The sequence below is a fragment of the Corvus moneduloides genome, chromosome 13 (assembly GCF_009650955.1).
Source record: "Corvus moneduloides isolate bCorMon1 chromosome 13, bCorMon1.pri, whole genome shotgun sequence".
Classification (NCBI taxonomy): domain Eukaryota; kingdom Metazoa; phylum Chordata; class Aves; order Passeriformes; family Corvidae; genus Corvus; species Corvus moneduloides.
The window spans coordinates 19,125,680-19,136,540 of NC_045488.1; the positions used below are offsets into that span (position 1 = coordinate 19,125,680).

At 62.0% G+C, this 10,861-nt stretch overlaps 1 long non-coding RNA gene across 1 annotated transcript; it reads right to left on the reverse strand.

Moving 5' to 3' along the window:
- Nucleotides 1–3,095: 3,095 nt before the first annotated feature.
- LOC116450583 lies at nt 3,096–3,727 on the reverse strand. Its single transcript, XR_004242840.1, has 2 exons — nt 3,589–3,727; nt 3,096–3,375 (listed from the first exon to the last, which is right to left on the reverse strand). It is a non-coding gene; the product is annotated as an uncharacterized LOC116450583 (long non-coding RNA).
- Between the last annotated feature and the right edge of the window lie 7,134 nt (nt 3,728–10,861).

Genomic DNA, 10,861 nt, shown 5'->3' on the forward strand with positions numbered 1-10,861 from the left:
ATCCCCAGTATGGGTCCCGGTACCCCCAGTATCCCCAGTATCCCCAGTATCCCCAGTATCGATGTCCCAGTATCCCCAGTATCCCCAGTATGGGTCCCGGTACCCCCAGAGCCGCCGCGGGCCCTGAGCCGCTGTGCGAGGGCGCCCCCTGGCGGTGGCTCTGCCTTGTCACAGCCAGCCCCGCTCGGCTCCCGCGCGCCGCGGGCCACCGGGGCCAGCCCGGGCCGGGCCGGGCCACCAGGGCTGCGCAAGTGTCCCCAGGTGTCCCCAGTGTCCCCCTGCCAGGGACAAGGGGTCCCCACGTGTCCCCAAGTGCCCTCAAATGTCCCCAGGTGTCCCCAAGTGTCCCCAAATGTCCCCAAGTGCCCCCAAGTGTCCCCAAGTGTCCCCAAGTGTCCCCAGGTGTCCCCAAATGTCCCCAGGTGTCCCCAAGTGTCCCCAAGTGTCTCCAAGTGTCCCCCTGCCAGGGACAAGGGGTCCCCAAATGTCCCCAGGTGTCCCCAAATGTCCCCAAGTGTCCCCAAATGTCCCCAAGTGCCCCCAAGTGTCCCCAAGTGTCCCCAAGTGTCCCCAGGTGTCCCCAAATGTCCCCAAGTGTCCCCAAGTGTCTCCAAGTGTCTCCAAGTGTCCCCCCTGTGCCCAGCGACAGGGTGTCCCCAAGTGTCCCCAGGTGTCCCCAGTGTCCCCTCCCATGTACAGGATGTCCCCAAATGTCCCCAAGTGTCCCCCCGGCCAGGGACAAGTGTCCCCAAATGTCCCCAAGTGTCCCCAAGTGTCCCCCCTGCCAGGGACAAGGTGTCCCCAAGTGTCCCCAAGTGTCCCCAGGTGTCCCCAGTGCCTCCCAGGCAGGGACAAGGGGTCCCCAGGTGTCCCCAAATGTCCCCAAGTGTCCCCAGGTGTCCCCAGGTGTTCCCCTGTCAGGGACAAGGGGTCCCCAGGTGTCCCCAAGTGCCCCCCTGCCAGGTACAGGGTGTCCCCAAGTGTCCCCAAATGTCCCCAAGTGTCCCCCATGTCCCCCCTGCCAGGGACAAGGTGTCCCCAAATGTCCCCAAGTGTCCCCAAATGTCCCCAAGTGTCCCCCATGTCCCCCCTGCCAGGGACAAGGTGTCCCCAAATGTCCCCAAGTGTCCCCAAGTGTCCCCAAGTGTCCCCCCTGCCAGGGACAAGGTGTCCCCAAATGTCCCCAGGTGTCCCCAGTGTCCCCCTGTCAGGGACAGGATGTCCCCAAGTGTCCTCAAGTGTCCCCAAGTGTCCCCCTGCAAGGGACAAGGTGTCCCGAAGTGTCCCCAGGTGTCCCCAGGTGTCCCCAAGTGTCCCCCATGTCCCCCATGTCAGGGACAAGAGTGTCCCCAAGTGTCCCCCCGGCAAGGAAAAGGTGTCCCCAAATGTTCCCAGGTGTCCCCCTGTCAGGGACAGGGTGTCCCAAAGTGTCCCCAAATGTCCCCAAGTGTCTCCAAGTGTCCCCCTGCCAGGAACAGGGTGGCCCCAGGTGTCCCCAAGTGTCCCCAAGTGTCCTCCTGCTAGGGGCAAGGCGTCCCTAAGCGTCCTCAGGTGTCCCCAAGTGTCCCCAGCTGTCCCCCATGTCAGGGACAAGAGTGTCCCCAAGTGTCCCCCTGCCCATGGACAGGGTGCCCAGGTGCCCCAAGTGTCCCCCCTGCCAGGTACAGGGTGTCCCCAAGTGTCCCCAAATGTCCCCAAGTGTCCCCAAGTGTCCCCCCTGCCAGGTACAGGGTGTCCCCAAGTGTCCCCAAGTGTCCCCAAATGTCCCCAAGTGTCCCCCCTGCCAGGGACAAGATGTCCCCAAATGTCCCCAGGTGTCCCCAGTGTCCCCCTGTCAGGGACAGGATGTCCCCAAGTGTCCTCAAGTGTCCCCAAGTGTCCCCCTGCAAGGGACAAGGTGTCCCGAAGTGTCCCCAGGTGTCCCCAGGTGTCCCCAAGTGTCCCCCATGTCCCCCATGTCAGGGACAAGAGTGTCCCCAAGTGTCCCCCCGGCAAGGAAAAGGTGTCCCCAAATGTTCCCAGGTGTCCCCCTGTCAGGGACAGGGTGTCCCAAAGTGTCCCCAAATGTCCCCAAGTGTCTCCAAGTGTCCCCCTGCCAGGAACAGGGTGGCCCCAGGTGTCCCCAAGTGTCCCCAAGTGTCCTCCTGCTAGGGGCAAGGCGTCCCTAAGCGTCCTCAGGTGTCCCCAAGTGTCCCCAGCTGTCCCCCATGTCAGGGACAAGAGTGTCCCCAAGTGTCCCCCTGCCCATGGACAGGGTGCCCAGGTGCCCCAAGTGTCCCCCCTGCCAAGTACAGGGTGTCCCCAAGTGTCCCCAAATGTCCCCAAGTGTCCCCAGGTGTCCCCCCTGCCAGGGACAAGATGTCCCCAAATGTCCTCAAGTGTCCCCAAGTGTCCCCCATGTCAGGGACAAGAGTGTCCCCAAGTGTCCCCCTGCCCATGGACAGGGTGCCCAGGTGCCCCAGGTGTCCCCCCTGCCAGGGACAAGGTGTCCCCAAGTGTCCCCAAGTGTCCCCAAATGTCCCCCCGCCCAGGGACAGGGTGTCCCAGTGCCCCCAAGTGTCCCCAGGTGTCCCCGGGTGTCCCCAAGTGTCCCCCTGCCAGACACAGGGTGTCCCCAAATGTCCCCAAGTGTCCCCAGTGTCCCCTTGCCAGGTACAGGGTGTCCCCAAGTGTCCTCAAGTGTCCCCAAGTGTCCCCCTGCCAGGGACAAGGTGTCCCCACGTGTCCCCAAGTGCCCTCAAATGTCCCCAGGTGTCCCCAAGTGTCCCCAAGTGTCCCCAAGTGTCCCCCTGCCAGGGACAAGGTGTCCCCACGTGTCCCCAAGTGTCCTCAGGTGTCCCCAGGTGTCCCCAAGTGTCCCCAAGTGTCTCCAAGTGTCCCCAAGTGTCCCCCCTGTGCCCAGCGACAGGGTGTCCCCAAGTGTCCTCAGGTGTCCCCAGGTGTCCCCAAGTGCCCCCAAGTGTCCCCAGGTGTCCCCAAGTGTCCCCTGCCAGGGACAAGGTGTCCCCAAGTGTCCCCAGGTGTCCCCCTGCCACCAGGGCCAGCCAGGAGGACGCGCCCCCATCAGTGACCTCTCACTTACTTTGTGGCATTCATTTGTCATTGGATGCCATTTATTCCACAGGGATATTAATTAATGAATCAATCAATCGGCTTCATTGATTAATCGAGTAATAAAGGGTTCATCTCGAGCTGGCCTGGGCGATTCCTGGCACCCCTGGGGAGTTCCTGCGTCCTGCCCGGCTGGGGTCACCCCAGGGATGTTCCCACAGCCCCCTGAGGATGAGCTTTTACCCTGCCAGGACCTTGGTGCACTTCCCGAGTCCTTCACGGCTCTTCCAGCCCCCTGAGGATGAGCTTTTACCCTGCCAGGACCTTGGCGCAGGCACTCGAGTCCTTCACGGCTCTTCCAGCCCTCTGAGGATGAGCTTTTACCCTGCCAGGACCTTGGCGCAGGCACTCGAGTCCTTCACGGCTCTTCCAGCCCTCTGAGGATGAGCTTTTACCCTGCCAGGACCTTGGCGCAGGCACTCGAGTCCTTCACGGCTCTTCCAGCTCCCTGAGGATGAGCTTTTACCCTGCCAGGACCTTGGTGCACTTCCCGAGTCCTTCACGGCTCTTCCAGCTCCCTGAGGATGAGCTTTTACCCTGCCAGGACCTTGGTGCACTTCCCGAGTCCTTCACGGCTCTTCCAGCCCTCTGAGGATGAGCTTTTACCCTGCCAGGACCTTGGCGCAGGCACTCGAGTCCTTCACGGCTCTTCCAGCCCTCTGAGGATGAGCTTCTACCCTGCCAGGACCTTGGCGCAGGCACTCGAGTCCTTCACGGCTCTTCCAGCCCTCTGAGGATGAGCTTTTACCCTGCCAGGACCTTGGTGCACTTCCCGAGTCCTTCACGGCTCCTCCAGCTCCCCAAGGACGAGGTTTCGTCCTGCCAGGACCCTGGCACAGTCACTCAAGTCCTGCCCAGCTGGGGTCACCCCAGGGATGCCCTCACAGCTCGCCAGGGAGAAGATTTTGCCCTGCCAGGACCTTGGTGCTGTTCCCGAGTCCCACACGGCTCCTCCAGCTCCCCAAGGACGAGGTTTCGCCCTGCCAGGACGTTGGCGCTGTTCCCGAGTCCTGACGTGCTTGGCCAGTGTCACCTCCACGGGTCAGTCAATGCCACCTCCATGGGGTCACTCAGTGCCACCTCCATGGGACACTCAGTGCCACAACTGTGGGTCACTCAGTGGCACCTCCATGGGTCAGTCAATGCCACCTCCATGAGCTCACTCTGTGCTACCTCCATGGGTCAGTCAATGCCACCTGCATGGGGTCACTCGGTGCCGCCTCCATGGGTCACTCAGTGCCAATGCCATGAGACCCTCGGTGTCACCTCCATGGGTCACTCGGTGCCACCTCCATGGGTCAGTCAGTGCCACCTCCATGGGACAAACAGTGCCAGCTCCATGGGTCACTCGGTGCCACCTCCATGGGGTCACTCGGTGCCACCTCCATAGGACACTCGGTGCCACCTCCATGGGTGACTCATTGCCACCTCTGTGGGACACTCAGTGCCACCTCCATGGGGTCCCTCAGTGCCACCTCCATGGGCTACCCGGTGCCACCTCCATGGGTCACTCAGTGACACCTCCATGGGGTCATTTGGTGTCTCCTCCATGGGTCAAAGGGTGCCACCACCATGGGTCACACGGTGCCACCTCCATGGGTCACACAGGGCCACCTCTGTGAGGTTACCCAGTGCCACCTCCATGGGTCATTCGGTGCCACCTCCACAGGACACACGGTGCCACCTCCATGGGTCACTCAGTGCCACCTCCATGGGGTCAGTCAATGCCACCTCCATGGGTCACTCAGTGCCACCACCATGGGTCACTCGGTGCCACTTCCATGGGACACTCGGTGCCACCTCCACAGAAGACTTGGTGCCACCTCCTTGGCACACTCGGTGCCACCTCCATGGGTGACACGGTGCCATCTCCATGGGTCATTCGGTGCCACCTCCATGGGTCCCTTGGTGTCACCTTCATGGGTGACTCAGTGCCACCTCTGTTATTTCACTCACTGCCACCTCCATGGGGTCCCTCGGTGCCACCTCCATGGGTCACTCAGTGCCACCTCCATGGGTCACTCGGTGCCACTTCCATGGGACACTTGGTGCCACCTCTATGGGACACTCGGTGCCACATCCATGTCACACTCGGTGCCACCTCCACAGAAGACTTGGCGCCACCTCCATGGGTCACTAAGTGCCACCTCTGTGGGTCACTCAGTGCCACCTCCATGAGGGCACTAGGTGCCACCTCCATGGGGTCCCTCAGTGACACCTCCATGGGACATTCAGTGCCACCTCCATGGGAAACCCGGTGCCACCTCCATGGGTCACTCAGTGCCACCTCCATGGGTGACACGGTGCCACCTCCATGGGTCATTCAGTGCCACCTCCACAGGACACACGGTGCCACCTCCATGGGACACCAGGTGCCACCTCTATGGGGTCAGTTAATGCCACCTCCATGGGTCACTCAGTGCCACCTCCATGGGTCACTTGGTGTTATCTCCATGAGGTCACTCAGCGACACCTCCTTGGGTCACTCAGTGCCACCTCCATGGGTCACTCAGTGCCACCTCCATGGGTGACTCAGTTCCACCTCCATGGGACAACCGGTGCCACCTCCATGGGGTCACTCAGTGCCACCTCCATGGGCTACCCGGTGCCACCTCCTTGGGTCACTCGGTGCCACCTCCATGGGTCACTCAGTGCCACCCCCATGTGACACTCGGTGCCACCTCCATGGGACACTCAGTGCCACCTCCAAGGGTCAGTCACTGCCACCTCCTTGGGTCACTCAGTGCCGCCTCTGTGAGGTCACTCGATTCCACCTCCATGAGGTCACTCAGTGCCACCTCCATGGGCCACTCAGTTCCACCTAGATGAGGTCACTTGGTGTCACCTTCATGGGTGACTCAGTGCCACCTCTGTTATTTCACTCACTGCCACCTCCATGGGTGACTCCGTGCCACCAGCGTGGGTCACTCGGTGCCACCTCCATGGGTCACTCAGTGCCAACTCTGTGGGACACACTGTGCCACCTCCATGAGGTTTCCCAGTGCCACCTCCATGGGTCACTCAGTGCCACCTAGATGAGGTCACTCAGTGCCACCTCCATGGGTCACTCAGTGCCACCTCTGTTATTTCACTCACTGCCACCTCCATGAGGTCACTCGGTGCCACCTCCATGGGGTCCCTCAGTGCCACCTCCATGGGCTACCCGGTGCCACCCCCATGGGTCACTTCGTGCCACCTCCATGGATTACTCGGTGCCACCTCCGTGGGACACTCAGTGCCACCTCCATGGGTCACTCAGCGCCACCTCCATGGGACACCAGGTGCCACCACCATGGGGCCAGTCAATGCCACGTCCATGGGTCACTCAGTGCCACCACCATGGGGTCAGTCAATGCCACCTCCATGGGTCACTCAGTGCCACCACCATGGGACACTCAGTGCCACATCCATGGGGTCACTCAGTGCCACCTCCATGGGTTACTCAGTGCCACCTCCATGGGACATTCGGTGCCACCTCCACAGGACACACAGTGCCACCTCTATGGGGTCAGTCAATGCCACCTCCATGGGACACTCAGTGGCACCTCCATGGGTCAGTCAATGCCACCTCCATGGGACACTCAGTGCCACCTCCATGGGTCAGTCAGTGCCACCTCCAAGAGGTCACTCGGTGACACCTCCATGGGTCACTCAGCGCCACCTCCTTGGGTCACTCAGTGCCACCTCTATGGGTCACTCGGTGCCACCTCCATGAGATCACTCAGTGCCACCTCCATGGGACACCAGGTCCCACCACCATGGGGTCATTCAATGCCACCTCCATGGGGTCACTCAGTGCCACCTCCATGGGCGACCCAGTGCCACCTCCATGGGTCACTCAGTGCCACCTCCATGGGTCATTCGGTGCCACCTCCATGGGACACCAGGTGCCACCACCGTGGGGCCAGTCAATGCCACCTCCATGGGTCACTCAGTGCCACCACCATGGGTCACTTGGTGCCACCTCCATGGGTCACTCAGTGCCACCTCCATGGGACACTCGGTGGAACCACCATGGGTCATTCGGGGCCACCTGCATGGGTCAGCCAGTGCGACCTCCATGGGTCACTCGGTGCCACCTCCATGGGTCACTCAGTGACACCTGCATGGGTGACACGGTGCCACCTCCATGGGTCAGTCAGTGCCACCTCCACAGGACACACGGTGCCACCTGCATGGGACACCAGGTGCCACCTCTATGGGGTCAGTCAACGCCACCTCCATGGGTCACTCAGTGCCACCACCATGGGTCAGTCAATGCCACCTCCACAGGTCACTCAGCGCCACCTCCTTGGGTCACTCAGTGCCACCTCCATGGGTCAGTCAGTGCCACCTCCATGGGTCACTCAGTGCCACCTCCATGGGACACCCGGTGTCACCTCCATGGGTCACTCAGTGCCACCTCCGTGGGACACCCGGTGCCACCTCCATGGGGTCCCTCAGTGCCACCTCCATGGGACACACGGTGCCACATCCATGGGGTCACTCAGTGCCACCTCCATGGGCTACCCGGTGCTACCTCCATGGGGTCATTCGGTGTCTCCTCCATGGGTCAGAGGGTGTCACCACCATGGGTCACACGGTGCCACCTCCATGGGTCACTCATTGCCACCTCTGTGAGGTTACCCAGTGCCACCTCCATGGGTCATTCGGTGCCACCTCCACAGGACACACGGTGCCACCTCCATGGGTCACTCAGTGCCACCTCCATGGGGTCATTCGGTGTCTCCTCCACGGGTCAGAGGGTGTCACCACCATGGGTCACACGGTGCCACCTCCATGGGTCACACAGGGCCACCTCTGTGAGGTTACCCAGTGCCACCTCCATGGGTCATTCGGTGCCACCTCCACAGGACACACGGTGCCACCTCCATGGGTCACTCAGTGCCACCTCCATGGGGTCAGTCAGTGCCACCTCCACAGGTCACTCAGCGCCACCTCCTTGGGTCACTCAGTGCCACCTCCATGGGTCAGTCAGTGCCACCTCCATGGGTCACTCAGTGCCACCTCCATGGGACACCCGGTGCCACCTCCATGGGTCACTCAGTGCCACCCCCATGTGACACTCGGTGCCACCTCCATAGGACACTCAGTGCCACCTCCAAGGGTCACTCACTGCCACCTCCATGGGTCACTCGGTGCCACCTCCACAGGACACCCGGTGCCACCTCCATGGGTCACTCAGTGCCACCTCCATGGGTCACTCAGCGCCACCTCCACAGGACACCCGGTGCCACCACCATGGGTCACTCGGTGCCACATCCATGTCACACTCGGTGCCACCTCCACAGAAGACTTGGCGCCACCTCCATGGGTCACTAAGTGCCACCTCTGTGGGTCACTCAGTGCCACCTCCATGAGGGCACTAGGTGCCACCTCCATGGGGTCCCTCAGTGACACCTCCATGGGACACTCAGTGCCACCTCCATGGGTCACTCAGTGCCACCTCCATGGGTGACACGGTGCCACCTCCATGGGTCATTCGGTGCCACCTCCACAGGACACACGGTGCCACCTGCATGGGACACCAGGTGCCACCTCTATGGGGTCAGTCAACGCCACCTCCATGGGTCACTCAGTGCCACCTCCATGGGTCACTCAGTGCCACCTCCATGGGTCACTCAGCGCCACCTCCTTGGGTCACTCAGTGCCACCTCCATGGGTCAGTCAGTGCCACCTCCATGGGTCACTCAGTGCCACCTCCATGGGACACCCGGTGCCACCTCCATGGGTCACTCAGTGCCACCCCCATGTGACACTCGGTGCCACCTCCATAGGACACTCAGTGCCACCTCCAAGGGTCACTCACTGCCACCTCCATGGGTCACTCGGTGCCACCTCCACAGGACACCCGGTGCCACCTCCATGGGTCACTCATTGCCACCTCCATGGGTCACTCGGTGCCACCTCCACAGGACACCCGGTGCCACCACCATGGGTCACTCGGTGCCACATCCATGTCACACTCGGTGCCACCTCCACAGAAGACTTGGCGCCACCTCCATGGGTCACTAAGTGCCACCTCTGTGGGTCACTCAGTGCCACCTCCATGAGGGCACTAGGTGCCACCTCCATGGGGTCCCTCAGTGACACCTCCATGGGACACTCAGTGCCACCTCCATGGGGTCCCTCAGTGACACCTCCATGGGTCCCTCAGTGCCACCTCCATGGGTCACTCAGTGCCACCTCCATGGGTGACACGGTGCCACCTCCATGGGTCATTCGGTGCCACCTCCACAGGACACACGGTGCCACCTGCATGGGACACCAGGTGCCACCTCTATGGGGTCAGCCAACGCCACCTCCATGGGTCACTCAGTGCCACCACCATGGGTCAGTCAATGCCACCTCCACAGGTCACTCAGCGCCACCTCCTTGGGTCACTCAGTGCCACCTCCATGGGTCAGTCAGTGCCACCTCCATGGGACACCCGGTGCCACCTCCATGGGTCACTCAGTGCCACCCCCATGTGACACTCGGTGCCACCTCCATGGGTCACTCAGTGCCACCCCCATGAGACACTCGGTGCCACCTCCATAGGACACTCAGTGCCACCTCCAAGGGTCACTCACTGCCACCTCCATGGGTCACTCGGTGCCACCTCCACAGGACACCCGGTGCCACCTCCATGGGTCACTCATTGCCACCTCCATGGGTCACTCGGTGCCACCTCCACAGGACACCCGGTGCCACCACCATGGGTCACTCGGTGCCACATCCATGTCACACTCGGTGCCACCTCCACAGAAGACTTGGCGCCACCTCCATGGGTCACTAAGTGCCACCTCTGTGGGTCACTCAGTGCCGCCTCCATGAGGGCACTAGGTGCCACCTCCATGGGGTCCCTCAGTGACACCTCCATGGGACACTCAGTGCCACCTCCATGGGGTCCCTCAGTGCCACCTCCAAGGGTCACTCAGTGCCACCTCCATGGGTGACACGGTGCCACCTCCATGGGTCATTCGGTGCCACCTCCACAGGACACACGGTGCCACCTGCATGGGACACAAGGTGCCACCTCTATGGGGTCAGTCAACGCCACCTCCATGGGTCACTCAGTGCCACCACCATGGGTCAGTCAATGCCACCTCCACAGGTCACTCAGCGCCACCTCCTTGGGTCACTCAGTGCCACCTCCATGGGTCAGTCAGTGCCACCTCCATGGGTCACTCAGTGCCACCTCCATGGGACACCCGGTGCCACCTCCATGGGTCACTCAGTGCCACCCCCATGTGACACTCGGTGCCACCTCCATAGGACACTCAGTGCCACCTCCAAGGGTCACTCACTGCCACCTCCATGGGTCACTCGGTGCCACCTCCACAGGACACCCGGTGCCACCTCCATGGGTCAGTCAGTGCCACCTCCATGGGTAATTCGGTGCCACCTCCACAGGACACACGGTGCCACCTCCATGGGACACACGGTGCCACATCCATGGGGTCACTCGGTGCCACCTCCATGGGGTCACTCGGTGCCACCTCCATGGGTCACTCAGTGCCACCACCATGGGTCACTCAGTGCCACCTCCATAGGACACTCGGTGCCACCTCCATGGGTCACTCAGTGCCACCACCATGGGTCACCCAGTGCCACCTCCATAGGACACTCGGTGCCACCTCCATGGGTCACTCATTGCCACCTCTGTGGGACACTCAGTGACACCTCCATGGGGTCCCTCAGTGCCACCTCCATGGGACACACGGTGCCACATCCATGGGGTCACTCAGTGCCACCTCCATGGGTGACA